Here is a 20,389-nt window from a genome sequence, read left to right on the forward strand (position 1 = left end):
GTCCTTATTTTATGTCAGAAATACATTAAACTGGGTGAACACTTGGACGTTGTATAGAATGTACATTAAAAATTAAATAGTGGGGTAACTCGTAAATGGAGACTCAATGTATAAAAAGCATTTTCAAAGTAAATTTTAAACTCCCATAATCAATGGTTGAAAATCAAATTTGCCATAAAAATGCATTATTCTAAAAAGCGTGAAATTAAAATATTCTACGTAAAATTCTAAAAAAGGGGACAACGAGGCTGACTAAAATTACGGAAGATATTTTAATGTTGTAATATTATTAAAACTATAATGAGTAATAGTTTGTGCTGCAACAGCTTGATCATTTTCACTAAAATTAAGGAGGAACTTAACAAAATTTGTGTTTGCGTCCGCATGTAAATGTGTAGATGAATTGACAGCTACACTGTCTGAACATTTTCGAACATAATGTATTCTATCTGTAAGCATAATAAAGTATCAAATCTTCCGTGATTGACCCATGTAGAAATCAATGTGGCTTACTTAGATATAAAACAGACAAATTATGATAGTTACATTGCCTAAATGTTGTTATTGGAAGATCTGAATCGGCATCACATTGTATTCATACGCTGGAAATTAAAATTTGACTATATCCGTATTTAACACTTTAAATATTAAGGGTCAACACTGAAAAGCACTTTCATTAAACATATTAATTTAAAATGTCAAACTTGCCAGCAATATGGCTCTGAAATTTTATTTTTTATTTTCCTCCGCTGCCATATTAGTCCTTGTTTCACTGCCAACTTTAGAATGTTTTGATTTATTTTGGTAAGTACGTTGTATGCATGAACAAATGGATTATACTTCGTGGTGACATTTTAAAAATCTACCTAGTTGACTATATAAACATTTTTGATTAAATATATGTCGTTCTTCAATCGTATATAACGTTTGAAAACTATTGCAATCTCAGTGGTATTGATAAATTTTGTAAAATAAATATAACCATGTTTTGAATTTCAAATATTGGAGTGTCAGTGAAATATTCGTGCACAGTCTGAAAAGATTCTTTTATTTAATTTAATTTGGCCTTCTAAAAGTTTGTTAATGTAACGCAAATTTAAAAAAATAACCCCACAAACTGGGTGATATACGCTTTAACACAGGACAAACATCATGCAAAAAACTTTTTACATGTTTAGTTTACTAGAAACAAAAAATCGGTCATTTCTATGAATTATCAAGATTTTTGCGATGTTTTCAGGTATCTTCGGCGGTTTCCTGGAGTGTCACTTGCTAATAAGACCAGTGCTATTGTCAACAGTAAGTAATTCATTTTCTCCACCTACTAAACAAGTAATTCGTATCTTGATTTAGGAAAGGTATGACACGTAAGATCATTCCTTCTTCTAAATTCTTAAGTAAAAATTAAATCACTTTTATCCATATATCAAACCATTTATATCATTACCTTTTGTACCACTTTATGATAAGCAAAAAGTTTAAAGTTGTAAAAACTGATTTTCAATGTTTTAGTAGACTTTTTAACTCTCTTTTTTTTTTATAAATGCTTTGCAACAAAACCGTCTTATAATTATCATAAACAATACATAAAATCTTCTCATAATAGCTTTGAAAAAAAAATACCATACACTTTGGCTTAATTTGTAAAATTATGCAGTAAGCAAGATTATATCCTTTCTATGTGAAATCAAATGTAAACAGTCAAGCAGGCGAGGAGGACAGCGTTTGAAAACTTTTGCAATCAATCTTACCTCAGAAAGTAAAAGATATATTTACATATTTCCAGACCTTGATCCTTTTTTAAATGATAATATCTTTATTTATTAAAATTTATAGTTATTATGTTTATATGTTCTATATTCCAAGCCCGATATTTACTGAGGGGTTGCGGGCTGACTAATTAAGTTGGAATGAATCTTTAATTGCGCTTGCGTAAATTGGAATTCTGGGAAGAAATTAGACAGTTCGTGTTAGATAAATTCGTAATGGTCATGAAACTGGTCAGTTTCTGGGTCAAACTGCGCATCGTCGTATTGAAAGAATGTCCATGGGTATTGACCACAGCCGTGGTCCCGAGTCCGAATATATTCATGTATCTTCCCGACTCTCTTAGTGATTGGAAAAAAATACAACTTTAAGTAATAGGTAGGTGTGCAGTCAAACACTGCACACGGCTACCTGCTTGTCTTCTCACCTTCAGCCATAAAAAATAAAGGTGCATACTAAATGTACAACCGTATATTTGAATTGTTTTTGAAACTGTATATCTTATATTTTAATAGAAAGGATATTAATTTTTTATAACCTATAATTGATATTCCGCTGGATGACTTTCTTAGCTTTTTTAAAAGCTAACCCCGTTACAATTACAGTACCAGTACACAATTACTTATTACATTCTGCATCTGAATCAAATCAAATATTGACAAAAAGAAAGCTTTTTTTGTTTAAATATGCCTGTATCAAGAAAAGCAATGCAAATATAACGCAAATGAAAGTTAATCAGATATTGCAGATTTTGATATTTATTTTTTTTAAGAAAAAAAAATCCACTTAAATCTTAAAAAGAAAATACAATATGGACATGTGCATTTATGATAAAACAATGTTCGTTTCAGGTATCGGCTAAAATATAATAAATGACACAATGATATTAGCTAGGCGCCAAATAACACTTTGAATATCTTTTTTGTAGTCTCATCATCTGTAAAGATACCAAATGAATTGCCGACAGAATATTTACAAGATAAGTTACTTTTATCAAACCAAACAACAGCTAAAACAACAATGAGAGAAGAAAATACAACTAAAGGAGACGGTACATGTACTATTGAATAAAAAATTAAGGAAGAGTCTAAATAAATTGTTCTTTTCAACGCCCCTGATGTTAAAAGGATAAGTAATTTTATTCGATGATATTTTGAGTGCTTCTAATTATAAATGAAACAAAGGCGATTCACTTTTCCGTGTTCCATAGATTATTTTAGAAATATAATCGAGAATATACAAATAAAATGACCTTACATACTGTATATCCAAATCAATGTAAACCTTTTCTGTCGTTTTTATTCTATTTGTGGCCAAAAATGATTAGCTGACAAATAAAATGTTATCGATTCGATATCAAGTTTTTAAATTACTACAATACTTTGAACATAAAAATGTAAGAGAGAAAACGCCTAGGCTATATAAACGATGGATAAGTAATCATTTAAGGAATAAGGAATCAATTTTTGAGTATTACATGTATGAGATGATAATTTTGCTCGGGGCGTGGTCAAATTCAATTTAAAAAACCACAAAGAGCCTTATGATACATTTGACCACGCTCCGACCGAAATTATCACCTCATATTATATATTCAAGAAATGATTCCTTATTACTTATATCTAAATCATTTCCAATTTCTACACTTTAAAACAACGTAAAATAAAGCCACTATTTGTTCATGTAGCACATGCTATGTATTACTACGGGGCGCAGGCAACAGCGTTTTTCGGTTATGCTATAAGACACGCCCATATTGTGTCGTTCACCTTTTATGAAAGTATTGGGTTTAGGATTCAAAATTGATTCGTAGTGTTATCGTTAAGACAGTAGAAAATGTAAATATATATATTTTGTATTCGAATAATATGATTTGAAGATCTGATTATTATCCTCGTGTAAACATTCACAAAGTTTTTATTCATTCTGTGTGTCAATATTTTTAGAATTGTATCTACCAAATGAAAAGGATGACTCATGGCGTGCAAACAAAGTGTTAGTCTATTGCATAATAGGACTCTTATGTCTAGCATTGGCGATGGTGTGTCTTCATATTGTATTATGTGTTGTGATTAAACTGTGTCCATTAAAGCCATAATTAAAATGGCAATTTAACACCAATATACAGCTGTTAAACAATATTAGACTATGCGGAAGTCAGGAACAGAGTACTTGAAGGAATTAAATAAACTTTCTGCATTGTTTACATGAAAATAAAAGCCATTAGCCCTTATGTAATATAATCTGTTGTTTCATTTGATTATACATGTAAAAATACACACAATGTGTACATTATGCATTGGAGTAGACAGGACGAACAATTTCCGTACAGGGAAATTCTATTACTAGTAAACCATAAATTTATAATCTAATAAAACATTAGTCTTATGTAAATAAATACTATTTGTTAATATTTTAAACAAAAATACCTATTAGTTGAAATACACGAGGGAAAATTATTTTTTACATTTTTCCTTTTATTACATTAACTATAATAGATGGAGAGAAAAAAACAGCGATAAAAATACTTTCTAATACGCAGCTTTCCTAAAATAGTAATTGATCAGCATGATACATGTATGTCTTAGATTTGTTGTTTGACTGTTAAAACCCTTAACTGTTTTGAATGCTGCTATAAGAAGTAACGTACTTTTATAACACTGATGTATATATGTTTATATACATGTAAGCGTATTTCATTCTTGATCTTCTTTTTCGGATATAAACTTTAACAAGATCAATTTTTTTTATGATATCAAGATAAAATATTTGTATGACTCATGTCAATAGAGTGGTTACTATATTAAATTATGCTATATAATAATAATAGTGGTTACTATATTAAATATTATTAAGATATTACTTTAAAACTCAGGCAAATGACGGGATTTACACTTCTTTTGAGCTAAATATAACAACATACACATCTCATTTGCACATTGAATGACAAGAACAATTAGATGCAAGAAATTCTAATAACATTAACATCAACTAAGTAAAACAAAATCATACGTACGTGTATGCATTTTTTCAAACAAAAACATCACGATAGTATTTTACAAACACTTGTGATGAGAACATTAGCAACTGACTGAACAAACTAAATGGATTCTTATATCTATAGGAAAAGAAAGAAATTGAATGTATTTTTTTAGGCTTTTTTTCATTCATGATTCTTTATTCAGGATTGCGCATTTAAAAAAAACCTCTACAAATTCACCTGTAGCACCCGCATGTTCATAATAGTATATCATATTCTTAGGGTATGGATGTCTACGCACTTTTTTACTAACTTATATTAACATATCTTACTGCTGCACATTATTCAGTTAAAACAATCTTTTCGCAGAAGATTCATTGGCATTAATGCTGATCATTCACGAGACGTTCCTCAATTTATATAATTTTCGTTGATATGCCATTCCGTATTTATTAACATTTCAACCTATTAATTCCCAAAAATTTAGGGTACACTACCAGGCTCTTTGCGGAGCTAGCATACATTTATTTATTTTTTTCTCAAATAGCATGCAAAATGGATATAAATGCATAAATATAAAGTCATGTAATTGTTTTTATTTAAATTCTTTATATCTCAATCAAACGTAGCATATATCATGAAAATATAATTTGTGGATTACTTAGTGAGAATATTCACATTGTAGAGATAGGTAACATAGGAAAAAAATGAAATATAGGTCGCGTCTGAACGTATGGTAGCAAATTGAAATATATCAGAACTGTAAAAAATGTTTAGATGCTTATATGTGACACTTGACATTGGACCTAGATGAAAAAAATCAATCTTGTTCCATTCATTCTTAAATATACTGACAGACATTAGAAGAAATTTAATTCATAATTATTTTACCCATATATATCATTAACCAATAATATCTGGTATACATATATCATGTACAATTTTTCAATGTTGATTAATTTTTTGTATCATTTTATTTCAAGAGGCTACAATCATAAAAAATAACAATAAGGGTACGTCACAAATGCGGTTTAATTTTGGCCATTAATACGGGAATACTTGTGTTTTCCATTAGCATTGCTGAATGTTCGAAGGGGGCATGTCATTGACTTGCAGACACTTTGAATGGTCCTTTGAGGGATATTATACCACCCAAGACTGAAGCGAAGCTGAAGGCAGTGCAAACATGTCACCAGCTCGTCCAACAAATGCACGATTGAGTCAAGGAACAAAACAGACAAATTAAGGACGTTAATGTCGTTCGTTTTTTAGGAAATTTTGTGTAATTTACCCCGCCGTGGTCTTTGCGACCACGGTGAGGCAACGTGAAATGTTCTCGCAAATGACGTTTGCATATGTGTCTTTGGTGACGTGGAGTTGGCACAAACGGTTGGTCGTGTCTTGGAAAATCACTTGTTGATTCTGTCGGATAAAAACTCTCACAACAACAGGTGTACTATGGCGAAGGACATCAAAACGTTTTGCTACCTCCCACTGGCTAACGCCTACTTGCAGCATACCGATTGCTTGATTTCGCATTTTATTGTTTCAGCGCGGTACAGTGTTTTTCTATTATCTTCTGCTTTTGTAAGTGTTGCCTAAACGTGCGATAATAAAGTTGTTTAATTACCGTTTTGCGTTTTCATGCGTTTTGAATAGAGCTCTGAAAATTTCGATGCGATGCTTCTCACATTGTGCATACACTGAGAGCAGATAGGTCTAAAGTCCGTCAGACCAATTTTAGAAAATGTTTTGCTTTTACATAATTGCATTCTTATTTCCTTGTCCATTGGAGCGATAAAAATTATTTCAAGTGCTTCAACATTATTTCATTGTTTTATTTACGTTATTGATGAGAATGGGTAACATTCTACAAACGCGATGGATTGAATATATATATATTATAGTTTTAGCAGTGACATTAACGCTTGCTATGACATGCCACACGTAAGCAATCTTAATGTTGATTTGATTTTCGCTATTTATAAGATATGTTTATTACTGTAATCGTGACCGGATTCCGTTTTTGATTGTGTTCATGCAACAATTGAAGAATTTACATGACCATGTTTTAGGGTAATGTTTATGTAATTGTGTTATAGGCCTTTTAAGTGCTGTCTACGCTACCATATTGACGGAAAATCAAGTCGTTGTATAGGTATGTTCAAAAAATATCAAATGTATATTATAACTTGAAATCATTGATCAAATTATCGAAAGGATTTATAGGATGCAGTGCAAGTTAATGTTTCAATTTCTGAATCGGGTACAAATGCTTTGAGATTTCCCTGCACATTTGATTGTTTAAATAAGAAAATGAGGTTTGAAACTAGAGTTAAAAATTTAAATATACAGTCGCATCAATGTATCAAAATAATCATAAAAAACTAAACTGAATCAAATACGACAAATTATAAAAACCATTTTCATACATGTAGTACATGTAAAACACTTTTATGAAGTAATTACAATTTGAAACTTTCCATTCCATTCCATTATTATCTATGAAATTTGAAAAGAGCATAAAAATTACATGTTCATATCAAAGTATAATGATATATTTAAAGTATACACGGATTAATGCATGATACGCTAAGCTATTATACTTCTCGTTTAGATCACGACTCTGAACACACTGTCAATCTTTTTTGGGGGCAAACTCGTCATTTCCTTATAGAAAAAGGCTTAATTACATGTATCAATGCAATATCCAAAAAAATGTATAAATCACATTAGTTTTTTATGTGTTATAATTCTCATAAAATAAACAAAACCGTTAAGGTATAGTCATTTTAAAGTATACTGTAAATGTATATACAAGCCAATAGAAATTAATGTTTGAAAAAAATCATTAATTATGTTTAACGTAAACAAGGAAACACAATGAGGAAACAATCTTTGATTTCCTGGTTGATATATAAATACATGAAGTCGAGTTTAATGGAAATACAAAAGTTGTCAATGTATGATTTAGCTAATGTATACAATATTTATCAGTAATAATGGGTAAAACGTTTTACATGCATATCTATACTGTTAAACTTTTTTTTCTTGAGTTTTTGTTTGATTTTTTATCATTTAAGATTTCTGGTCTTTTAAGTCGCCTTTTATTAGAATGTATACCAGGATATTTTGGACCCTACTGCAGTAATACATGCCGCTATCCAACCTACGGCAAGGGGTGTCAGTTACACTGTTTTTGTGATGTGTCAGTCTGTGACTATGTTCAAGGTTGCAGAAGAAAGGGTAATGCTTAATCTTACTTAAAATTTGTTCATTTATAAGTTGTAAAATTCATAGCCACTTTTGTTTTTGGATTAAAAACACACGCTTAATTGAAATTGTAGGATGTAGTTTGAGCTATTTGACATCAAATACAAATATACATTGAGCTTTTGCTTATGTAAATGTGTTTTTAATTTCTTTTTTAGATTGTCCTTCTGGATATCATGGTCCTTTTTGTAGTGAGAAATGTCGTTACCCAAACTATGGCATCACATGTCAGTCTCAATGTTCGTGTGATGAACAGCACTGTAATCACATCAAGGGATGCTTAACACTAAGTAATGATATTGCATGTGTCATTTAGATATTGAAATATGAATGCTTTTCTTTTGCTGTTGACGTATAACTTATATTCAGTAGAATAAATAATTTTTGAGAGATCTGTAAAATTAATTTTCAAAGTTGCTATGAAATGTTGGTCAAAATGTAAAAATAAGATATTTTAATTTTTAATTCTTTGATATCATTGATGATATGCCAATTTATATTAAAAAATAACTCCAAGCAAGGTAAAACATCTTCTATATTTGTGTCTTTACAGCTGCATTATGCAGAATGGAGGTTGTTTTTGATAAATAAAGAATTTTGATTGTAATATCATTGTTCACTTTAAAATAATCATATGAAACATTTTCATGCTTTTGGCTTTTGAACAATTCTCAGTTTGAAATTAAACTGTTCGTCCACTATATTTTTGAATATTGGTATTGTAGTTTCTTCTGAAGAGATGCCAAATGCATTGCCGACAGAGTTCAAGCGTCAAGACAGATTAATGTTATCTAACCAAACAACAACAATACCACTGAGAAATGTATCCATGATAAAAGGAGACGGTAATTTTAATTAGAAGAAATGATATTATGTTCCTTCGTTATTAAGAGGCAAGACGACTGCACTAGATTTTTTGATGAAAATAGAAACACATAACATAGTTGAAATTGAAAATAGGCTAATTATTCAAATAAATGACAAAGATGTAAAAAAAAAAACCCACAGTAAATATTGAGGGGGTCCGACGGGACTAGAAAAACACCGCTAATACATTTTCAAAATATTTGGCAACATATAATATAGCATCTGACCCCCTACATAAAAAACATAGAAAAGTATGGCCCTGATAAGCCAATCATCAAAAAAGGGTGGGATATACAAAATATAAAATCGCTACAATTCAATTGCAAATTGGATCCCCCACCCAAAGGAGTCTTGGCTAAAAATAACTTTAACCAAAAAAGTTGTAAGTTTTTTAAAACGGAATGAAGTGCGAACATATATACAAAAGCTACAGTCCCAAGAATAGGGTTATACAAGACAAAATATTAGATATACAGGGTATTTCGTGCAAATAAAAGTAGTAAGAAAGTACATATAACTTGTAAGCAGAATATTTCTGTACTAACAAGTACCCTATGTTCTTTGGTTTACAAAAATTTATACTAATAGTGAAGTTCAAGTAACATAAGGCATAAAACACATTCAAAGCATTGTTGCAACCACTATTGAAATAAAACCACTATTGAAATAAATTATTTCAATAGTGGTTGGGAATGTATTTCATTAGAAAAATCACTTTGTAACCACTATTGAAATAAAACCACTATTGAAATAAAATATTTCAATAGTGGTTGGGGACTTATTTCATTAGAAAAATCACTTTGCAACCACTATTGAAATACAACCACTATTGAAGTAATGATTTTAATAGAGATTGGGGATGTATTTCATGATAAAAACTATTTTACAGACACCATTGAAGTTCAACTACTATTTAATTTATTTTTTTTATCGTTGATGGGAATGAATTACTTTATAAAATAATATTACTATGTAATCACTATTGTAACACATTTGGAAGGAAAGAAGTTGTAAATCATATTTGCAAACTATTTTGAAATGCAAGAAATCTAACGAATAATATCAAATACACAATTATGTTACAAGTTTCACTACTGTGTAGAAGTAAATAACCAATTCTTGCAAATAAACATGCATATACATTTCTTTTTATCTAACACCTAATTCAAATGCACAATTAAGGTACTAAAGACTTGCATATTTCACGGTAATAGTAATGGATCTATGATATAAATGTACTAATTTTAGGATGTCCACTGTTGTGCAGAAATAACCAATCCCCGCAGATAAACATATGAAATTGTGTTCATATCTTTTCTTTACCTTTCTCTTTCTATAGATATATCATGTTTTATGGAAATTGTAAATTATTTGTACTAGAAGACAACGTTGTAAATTGCCAGAACTTCTATTCAAAACCCCTGCATATTAAAAATAATTTATAGCTTATATATCATTATAGATTTATATAATAATGAACATCTCTATTAAGATAGATATTTTTAATAATGGTTGAGGATGTACTTCATTAAGACCAATATTGAATGAAATAAATTATTTCAATAGTGGTTGGGTATACGTTTCATTATAACCACTATTGAAATAAATTATTTCAATAGTTGTTAGGTTTGCATTTCATAACAACCACTATTGAAATAATTTATTTCAATGGTGGTTAAGGATGCGGTTCATTACAACCATTATCGAAATAAAATATTTCAATTGTGGTAGGATGTTATTTTAATGCCTATTATTCCGACTGTGCATAACACTTTCCGTTCCAGATGACAGATGGTATGGGAAACATGACCATATTGAGGTAAATCAAAGAACATTATAATCAAAATTGAATTCATCATCTCATAAGACATACTTCTTCTCTTAAGAAACTCCCCTAGCAGAAAGGAAAGTGTAACAAACAGACATAATAAAAGACATAAAACTGAAATGCATCATCAACCACTATTGAAATACTTTATTTCAATAGTGGTTGAAATGATAGGTATCCCCAACCACTATTGAAATAAATTATTTCAATAGTGGTTGAAATGATTTGCATCCTTAACCACTATTGAAATAATATATTTCAATAGTGGTCGTAGTGAAGTACACCCCCAACCGCTATTGAAATAATTTATATTAATAGTCATATTAATTTTATAATAATAATCATAAAAAAGAAATTATTCAAGACACAGGGGGCTTGAATAGAAGTTCTGGCAATTTACAAGATGTTCACTATTGTGCAAATAATATACAATATCATAGGACATGATATGTTTCTAGAAAGAGAAATGTAAAGAAAAAAATATAAATTGTCAAAGTAATATTAATAAAGAAATTCATTCTAAGCTACGATTGAAAAAATAATTCTAATAGTAGTTGTACTTCAACAGTGTCTGTAAATTGATTTTCAAAATGGAATACATCCCGGAACACTATTTGAATATATTATTTCAATAGTGGTTGTATTTCAATAGTGGTTGTAAAGTGATTCTTTAAATGAAATACATTCCCAACCACTATTGAAATAATTTATTTCAATAGTGGTTTTATTTCAATAGTGGTTGCAAAGTGATTTTTCTAATGAAATGCATTCTCAACCACTATTGAAATAATTTATTTCAATAGTGGTTTTATTTCAATAGTGGTTGCAACAAAGCATTAGCAATGCGAAAGTATATAAGTATAAACATTTTTTATCAGGACACACAGGGAACAACATCAAAGAAATGATATGATGAAGATGATATTATATATATATATATATATATATATATATATATATATGAGGTATTTTTAATAACCCTTGTAAGACATTTTTAAACATTCTTATGGAATTACATGTTTATCCAAACACCCGGTAATCATTATTTAAGATATAAAGTCACCCTAGGAATAAAATTCAGAACAACAAAGGTTTTATTTATATCGGCATTTCTATATTTTAGAATGGTATCTACCACATCAAGAGGGCAAATCATGGCATGTAAACAAGGTGTTCGTCTATTGCATAATAGGACTAATGTTTATAGCGGTGCTATTGTTGTGTCTTCATGTTCTACTATATTTTGTTAATTAAATTATATTCATAATAGCCACATTTACTAAGTCAATTTAATTTTTTTTTTCCGACTGATTCACAGATATTTTGTTTAAAACATGGATACGTTAAAACATGTTTAAAACGTCGTTAGGTAATATGTAAGCTTTTGTTATGTGAGGAATAGTGTTCAAAAAGGCAATGCTACATTATACTAAACCGTGCTTGTTTCTGCATTGTTTATATATAAAAAGAAAACCATATTTGCGCCTGTATAGTAGGTGTTGTTTTCCAATTGATAATGGAATACGCAAAGAGTATACATTACACAGGTTTTTTTTTGTTTGAAATAGAATATTTCAACAAAATACCGCACAGAAAGAACCAAGTCACATTCATTCCTTTAATGACGTTTTTCAACAATAATCCCATTTTTAGGTAGGTTTAAGACTGAAAAACTTTTTTATCTTGCAATTTCCCTTACATGTTGATGGATAAGCATGTTTCTGGAATGATACTCAAAATTTTATTGTGCACACCTTCAATATGCAGAAGTAAGCTGATAAAAATAAAGCTGTTGTTTTGAATCCTATTGATATCGATAAACGTTTAAAAAAAGACCGTGATAAATTATTAAAAAAAAACAAAAAAAAAACACAATTGTATGCCCTTATACACTTCCGAAAAACTCTTTCAACATCACCCGTGATTGAATTACCTATTCAATGGCTATGCGGACGATAGCAAATTTGTTTTCTCTCGAGACAGCAACTTTTTCACGAGGCCAAGTAAAATAGTTGTTGTCTCGGGAGACAATAAACTTGCTTTTTTCCTCAAAGCCAGTAAATATATAGGTATTTAATTATACCGAAGACAACTGTCTTTTTATGCGATTCAGGTTAACAAATTAGAGTTACTGGACTTTGAATTTATCTGAGCGACTTTGAATACACCGGAGGTGTTCCGAGATTAAAAAGGAGGGAAGTCGAATGCTGCGGTTATTGTTTTTCACGGTTAGAGAGAATAGCATGTTTGTTTATCGTATTTTTAAATAGAAAATATTCACAGTTACATTAACAAAGAATAATGGGTGCCTTGATCATGCATATTAATATGTAATAATATGTGTTGTTTTCAATTTATAACGAATTGATGTATGAAATAAACACAATGTATACATTATGCAGTTTGTATTTCTGAAATATACACCTTATGTATGAAAGAAGGAAATTTGACTTAATTAAACACAGATAAAGAAAGGAAGAAGGAAATTTGATTTAATCAAACACAGATAAAGAACGTAGACAAATTCGAGTTATTTGCAGTTTTCGTTTATTTTCTTCGCAGAGGATGCACATATTGGTATGAAATTTGGTATACATGTTTATCTAAATAATATTTAGGTCACGTGTGATATTGGATATGATCGAACACTTTTCGACAAACTTATGCCCCTTGGACGTAGAAAAATTATATTTATTTGCAGTTTTTGTTCAGTTTCGTCGCAGAAATTTCTGCACAGAGAAATTCACTTTTGTTGGAGCTCCACCTTCTGCCCCGACCGAGGCTTGAACTCACGGCCTCTGGAACCCATTCTCCTAGCAGTGAGCGGCCCCCTCTATCCCCACTCGGCTATCTAGGCAAGACAAATTCTAGCTTTCGATAACGAACGGAACCTAGCGCGCTGGCCGCGCACTACACAGTCGCTTGAGATACAGGTGGAATACAGTTAAACGACAATTTGAGAGGATCGGAACGATACACATTGCATAGATACAAACATATATAATAAGCACAAACATTGCAATAACTCTCAAATTGACATGTACCTGCCCATAGGGAATGATACAGATATATATAAAGCACAGAGAAATTCACTTTTGTTGGAGCTCCACCTTCCACTTTATATATATATATATATATATATATATATATATATATATATATATATATATATATATATATATATAGATTTTAGACAGAGTTATGCCCTTTGGACTTTCCAGTTATTTGCAGTTTTCGTTCATTTTCATTGTGGATGTCTCCAAGGGAGGGGGGCATACGTGTTTCACAAACATCTCTTGTTTACTTAATAAAATGAGCATTGTTTTATTTCTGTATTATATTTTAGCAGGAAATGTTTTGAAACCATAATTTTTTTTTTGGTGAAGCATATTTCCTTATTCCTTGATATATAGTGTTTGTTTCCAAGTTCATGAAATAAATTTATTATCAAGCATTGTTTAAACTAACTTTGTGTATTGAAGAGATGAAGTGAAAAAAATGAATTATTGTGTATTGAAATTATACATATTTATTTCACACCTACATTTATGTGTTGCTCTCAGGAGCATTTTAAAATGTGGCAAGATTAACCGTACTTGGTTATTTTGCATAAAAGTGTAACTGATCATCAATTAAAAATATTAACTTTGTTCTGTACATTACATCAATGAGTTGTTTGATATTTAAATGTACAATTGATGAAACTTATATAAATAAACGTAAAAAGGAACTATTCCTTGAATATAATCAGGTGATCAAATACTGTTCTGATGCGATCAAATTTTTCATAGAGCCCTTCTGTTTTCACTGAATGTGATCATCCCTGGCCGTATTGATCATCTCTTATTACTCAAAGACTGACTCCTTATTCTCAATAAAAGCGCATCACTGTCCGTACGCTTTGTTTATCCTATTATGAAACACTAGGACTTGTATCAGCCGCAGACCTCTTACCAGTTCAAAGTATCATCGTTTTACTAACAGCATTCCAGTTTGATTGTCGGGTCGTGTTAAAATTCTGTATGCTGATTATTATAATACACATCGATTGGTTGTTCGATTTTAATGATGTGAATGTTAATTTGAATATCAAACACAGAACCCAAGAACGGTCGGACCAATGATATTCCATGATTGTTTACTACATATTGTTGTTGTTAATATCAACACGTGATCAGTCCAAACTCCGGTTTGCCTAATTTATTTATATAAGGAATAAGGAATCATTCTTTGAGTATTATGAGGTGATAATTTTGGTTGGGGCGTGATCAAATCCAATAAAGGGCTTTATGATAGATTTGATCACGCCCCGACCAAAATTATCACCTCATAATATTCAAAGAATGATTCCTTATTTCTTATATTTATATAATTTGAGGCCATCGTACGATTAAATCTTTAAATATAAATAAGCAAACCCCGCTGGCGCCTGAATTTGGCGTCATTTGTATTATGGGTTATATAGTACAAAATCGATCCGTAGTGTTATCACAGACAAAAACACTGGATAATGTAAAAATAAAAATATACAAAAGTCATAATGATTTAGAGAACCAAAGTCAGAAAAAATCTACAACTATCGTTTGATATACACCTGTATCATTTAGAAATTAAATATGCATATACTCTGTTGCCCGAAAAAATAAAAAATTAATGTGTCGGGAACACTTACTTCGCTAAATGCGCTATTCAAAGCAATCTTTATATTCTGGGCTAAAAATGCAGCGTATTTTACCGCTTTTAACAAAATTTGAACTTTCCTAAAACCCAACTCGGCTAGATTTAAGTCTTGAGAATGTGTTGGGAGGAATATGTATTAAATGCCAATTGTAGTTAAACAAACTAAAATAAAACTTAAACAATTTTTCATGCAATAGAAACCAGCTGAATATAAATTGTGGAGGTTATCAATAATTTTTTTTATACGGGGTAATTATTTTTATTTTCTGTTTCTCATCTGCCACTAAAAAACGCTAAGAAGGGGAAGATGAACAATGTATTAAAATGAAATAAACGTCTCCAAAATGCCTCTGTTTGTTGGTCCGATGCCATTCGTAGGTAAAAAAAAATCACTTATTTATAATTCATATGTTTTATATTTTTTCAACGATATATATATTTCAGATTAGAAATTCGAGATACAAGATTTACGATACGAAATTCGAGATTCAATATCTTAATTAACCAAGCAATTCATGGATCTGAAAAATTGTATCTTAAAAACATCAAACTGTTCTAAATATAGATCATTCATACATGTTCTACGTTTTTTTTTTATCCTAAGTTATTTATTCGTATGATTTATTTTACGATGTACATGTATATGTACAATTTATTTAGTAAGAATAAAGAATGGAGTGTATTCTACGATTCTAAGTGATTTTGGTCGCCTTGCTTGAATTCCTTCCCGGTGCGTTTTAATTCGGTATATTTCACCTTTAATACGTTTCACCCGGGGTTTATTCACCACTGTATAAAAATGCGGTTATTGTAATGAAATTCATAATTGGGCAGGGGAATGGGTCCAGGGGAATAATTTTATTTTCAGGGGGCGAGTCCTATTTTCGGTAATATAACTAAGTGAATTTAATAAGCTTGGATTTTTTGGAGGATGGTGTTGGTTGAGGTATTATGAGTTAATTTTAATCTAAATACATGTAGAAATTATTTCAACAATAACTAATGCATTACTTATCGTTTGTTTTGTATACAATGTGATTTTAAATTGATCATTAGAGATATTATTACATCCTTTTGTAACGTGCAACGTGAGATTAATTCACGGATATTAATTTTTCTTAAACGTTTTTCACGTTTCTAAATGACTGGAATAAAACCAATTCTTAAATAGTACTAATCAAATAGAATGAAACACGATGATTATTTCTAACCGATTTATAAAGTATAATTTTCCTTAAGCTAACCTTGTACAACAGACCCTGATTTGAACCTAGTTTGAACCATTTTATTTCTGAGCCTATGCTCTCGGACTATATAATATATTCTAATGTTTCAAATGGTCCACCCGCACGATTCTGGGGTCCCGTTATTGAAATATAAACCGTACCTGTTGCTACCCTCCTTTTGATCTTTACTCCCCTGCGTCTACCAGCAGACTAACCACGATGCGCAGACACGCTTCCTATTTACACCCTTCGTCAATTCTGTTGACTCATCGAAGGGTCAAATAAACGTTTGAGACAGTTTATAACACCCAAGCGATAGCTTATGATTGAATATCTTTCATTGACTCCGATTGCCTCATATACATAATCGAAGGAATTTTCATTTCAATATGTAATTTATACGCAAATTTCCAACATTTTAAGACTCCCTTTCCTAGCAGACACCCAATTATGGTAATCATGATTTAATTTATGTGCCTCTCTAAAGAAGTAAACATGTAATGCAAGAATATTTATAATAACACTACTACATAACAAATAGCTGGACAATATCCAATCAGGCTACATGTAATAGCTACAAAGGTCTGAGTGGTAAAAAATTAACCAAAACCACCACTTTTCCCCCTTTACACATATTTACACCGAATAAAGAAACTGTAATTGATGTTGGGAATGCACAGATGTTTGGGGCAAAAATAGCCTTTATATATATATAAAAAAAAATTATCAAAAGTTCTCTCTCCCTCTCTCTCTCTCTCTCTCTCTCTCTCTCTCTCTCTCTCTCAAAATTTGTACTTTGCATATAATGATCTTATTTGTATGTATTGAGTAGAATTTATTTATTTATTAAATAAAAATTGACAACAACACAATTAAGTTCGCATTGATTAATTTACTCGTGTCTTAACCTGTAGTAATTTTATATCAACAGAAGAGTAGTACTCTAGAGTATTTATGTATTCAAAATCGTTCAATTCAACATTCAAAAGTCCTCAATGTTTGCAGAAATGCGAAGATTTGGAGAAAATCCTATAAAGCTTGCCATAGTTATGTCGGCAGGACATAAATACGTAGTGAGAAAGGCGTCGTTCACAAAAACCCCAAATGCTGTCATTTGTTTCGGTGTATCTTCTGCATCAGTTACCTTTATGGTTAGTTTAAAAGGATTTTCAAACAGCTTCGTGCTAAACTCATCGTCCCTCAGGAAAACTTCTTCTTGCCATCCGTTTTGTAAAAATGTGTTCAAAACCAATGTGTTTCGGGGCCTGGGATTGAAGTGAAATAAGATGTCTCTGTTCTCATTTGTTTGTCTTGGATTGGCGGCAAAGAAATTGACAGCGACACCGCTGAAACCAAAAATAAAAATAAAAAACAAAACAAAACAAAAACAAAAACAAAACAAACAATTCATTAAAAAAAATACACTCACATACATTTAAAAAAAACACATTAATTACAAATTATTTAAGTATGGTTCATTTAAAAAAAAGTTTCCATAGAATTTGAAAAAATAATCTTTCGTAAGCAGTCAGCTTCGAATATGATATTCTTTTGTTTAAAAAAAAATAGAACCTCTCTTGCTTAAATGATTTCTCTTTACACTCGACCACAATTGAAATCTTCCTGTCAGCATCATTGATATTCTGATCTAAACTTGATAAGGAAACCTGAAAAAAAGAGAAACGTTTATAATTATTATCACAATATATTTAAAAACGAGAAAGAAAGAAATCTGCGTAAATAAATTGTGTCTTTGTTTTCTTGGTTAATTTTCAACTTAAGTCATACCTTCATTCACACATACATCGTATATCTTAAAAAAGACAGTCGATAAAGTAAACGCCTATTCGGAACTATAATGACAGAATACCGTTTGGTAGATATATTAGAAAAGTGTGGCTTTTTAAATGCACATTTTGTCAAAAAAAGAACAATTTACATGTACAATTAGCATACTAGTATTTTATTCTGAAAGTCGTCCAATGTTACATGTATGTTCAAAAGACATTATTCGAACCATGTGTGTTTAGAAAAAAGAATTTTGGAATTAACTCTATTCAAGCTTTTACTTTAGAAATACAAATTTTGAATCAAAGTTTTCAGCAGTACTAGAAAACAATTTTAACGTTTTGGTTAATTCATGATTGATAATTAGAAATATAAGGACGCATATCAAATTTTAAGACGGCAAATCTTGGTTACATGAATGCAAGAATAGACACATATATGTAAAGCACAGATATGACACGTATAAATCAATACTCACATAAAGCATTCTTTTTGCCTTCATAAACTACAAACTGCAGAAAAAAACCTAATAAGCTGAAAGAAGCATTTCAAAAGATTTGTGTTGGTTCAGAAATCAGTCAAAGAAACACATTAACATATATCAAGAATATTCAGGATGGTGATTTTATTTTATTTTCATATAGCTACATAATGTATATTACCGGTATAGAAAGGAACTGGTGAATTTTACAGCAATATTTTGTTACTCAGAATAATAGTACGGATCATGTTCCAAAATTTACATTCGACATATTTTGGTTTGAATAGAGACGAAAAGCTTTAGCTATTTCCATTACAACAGTTCATGTATATGCAAATAAATTTTCACAATGCACTACCGTACATTATTTAATTTGTGTGCATACACCAGTGGAGTTATGAGACTTTGTCTTACAAAAAATAGTTATCCATTATTTTCAAAATATCCAGTATCTTACAAAATTGAAGATAAGGAAAAATGACTGGGTTTTTTTCTCTATAAAAAAGTTATTGTATTTAGTTAGGATGTGACGATACAGTGCTATTATGAAGCACAAATGACAAGGTTAATCAAAATATAGTTAACCATTTAACACTGTTTTGAAAGATAAGATATAAGAGCAATTGTTTTCCTTTAAACGTATTTGTATTGAATATTTTACTCAATATTTATGCCAATAAAAGTCATGTATAGAAAATTACTTACCACATTAATCAGTTTGTCTCTAGAAATGATTCTCTAAAGCTTTAACCTGGGAATATTTTGTGAAAAGAATGATGTTATTTATAAAAACGTTTGTCATGATTCTGGTCACGTTAACTTTTGAGGACTTCCTGGCAAATTGATAACGGGATGTAAACTTTGTATTAATACCTAAAATAACATCAACATTTGTCATGATTCTGGTCGAGTTAACTTTTTAGGACTTCCTGGCAAATTAATAACGGGATATGAACATTGTATTAATGCTTAAATATCAGGATTAAATAATTTAAAAACGATGAAGTCGTGTGATATTTATTAAAATAACTGAAGTTAATTTAGAATCAAGAATCAAATAACCTTTGAACCAATCAGAAAAAAATATGTGGGTTTTTTAAATGAACAGATTTTACAGCATATTTAAGCTTATTTGTTCACAAGGTTTTTTATGTTAAAAAAAAATCAGAAAAAGCCAAAAATATATCAACATTACTGTTACTTTTTTTATCTGCACATCTATGTTTATTTAACGCTTTAGATCATAAAATACTCTTTGTTCACATCTTAATTGATTCATTACACATACAAATGGTATTTCATTTCTATTGACCACATATAATAAGAACAGGTAATTTTCACTTTTAACTAAAAAGGGGGCGGGGACAATTTTAATTTAACAATACTGCTAGCTGGTGCTCATATAAACTTTCAATTTGCTTTTAATGAAGATATACAGATGGTAAAGCAAACATTGCCTTACTAACGTTCAAATAAAATTCTAAACATACATGTATGCT

General features: G+C 30.2%; 3 long non-coding RNA genes across 6 annotated transcripts; 2 read left to right on the forward strand and 1 right to left on the reverse strand.

Annotated features, from left to right (window-relative positions):
- The first annotated feature begins 659 nt into the window (after nucleotides 1–659).
- On the forward strand, nucleotides 660–4,266 carry LOC136271781 (uncharacterized). Its single transcript, XR_010709774.1, has 4 exons — nucleotides 660–804; nucleotides 1,241–1,299; nucleotides 2,696–2,818; nucleotides 3,714–4,266. It is a non-coding gene; the product is annotated as an uncharacterized lncRNA (long non-coding RNA).
- Nucleotides 4,267–5,360: 1,094 nt separating this feature from the next.
- LOC105328236 (uncharacterized) lies at nucleotides 5,361–13,339 on the forward strand. 2 transcript variants are annotated; one of them, XR_010709773.1, is made up of 6 exons: nucleotides 5,361–6,694; nucleotides 6,850–6,905; nucleotides 7,831–7,993; nucleotides 8,179–8,310; nucleotides 8,746–8,865; nucleotides 11,839–13,339. It is a non-coding gene; the product is annotated as an uncharacterized lncRNA (long non-coding RNA). The 2 variants fall into 2 exon arrangements; XR_010709772.1 differs by having other exon boundaries at nucleotides 5,364–6,694; nucleotides 7,862–7,993.
- A 4,154-nt stretch (nucleotides 13,340–17,493) lies between these two features.
- LOC105328237 (uncharacterized) lies at nucleotides 17,494–19,907 on the reverse strand. Of its 3 annotated transcripts, none has more exons than XR_010709630.1 (4): nucleotides 19,596–19,907; nucleotides 18,888–18,943; nucleotides 18,194–18,288; nucleotides 17,494–17,967 (listed from the first exon to the last, which is right to left on the reverse strand). It is a non-coding gene; the product is annotated as an uncharacterized lncRNA (long non-coding RNA). The 3 variants fall into 3 exon arrangements; XR_010709629.1 differs by having other exon boundaries at nucleotides 18,888–18,935; nucleotides 19,596–19,901; XR_010709628.1 differs by having other exon boundaries at nucleotides 18,888–18,921; nucleotides 19,596–19,875.
- Nucleotides 19,908–20,389: the final 482 nt, after the last annotated feature.

Source organism: Magallana gigas, chromosome 9, assembly GCF_963853765.1.
Source record: "Magallana gigas chromosome 9, xbMagGiga1.1, whole genome shotgun sequence".
NCBI classification, from domain to species: Eukaryota; Metazoa; Mollusca; class Bivalvia; order Ostreida; family Ostreidae; genus Magallana; species Magallana gigas.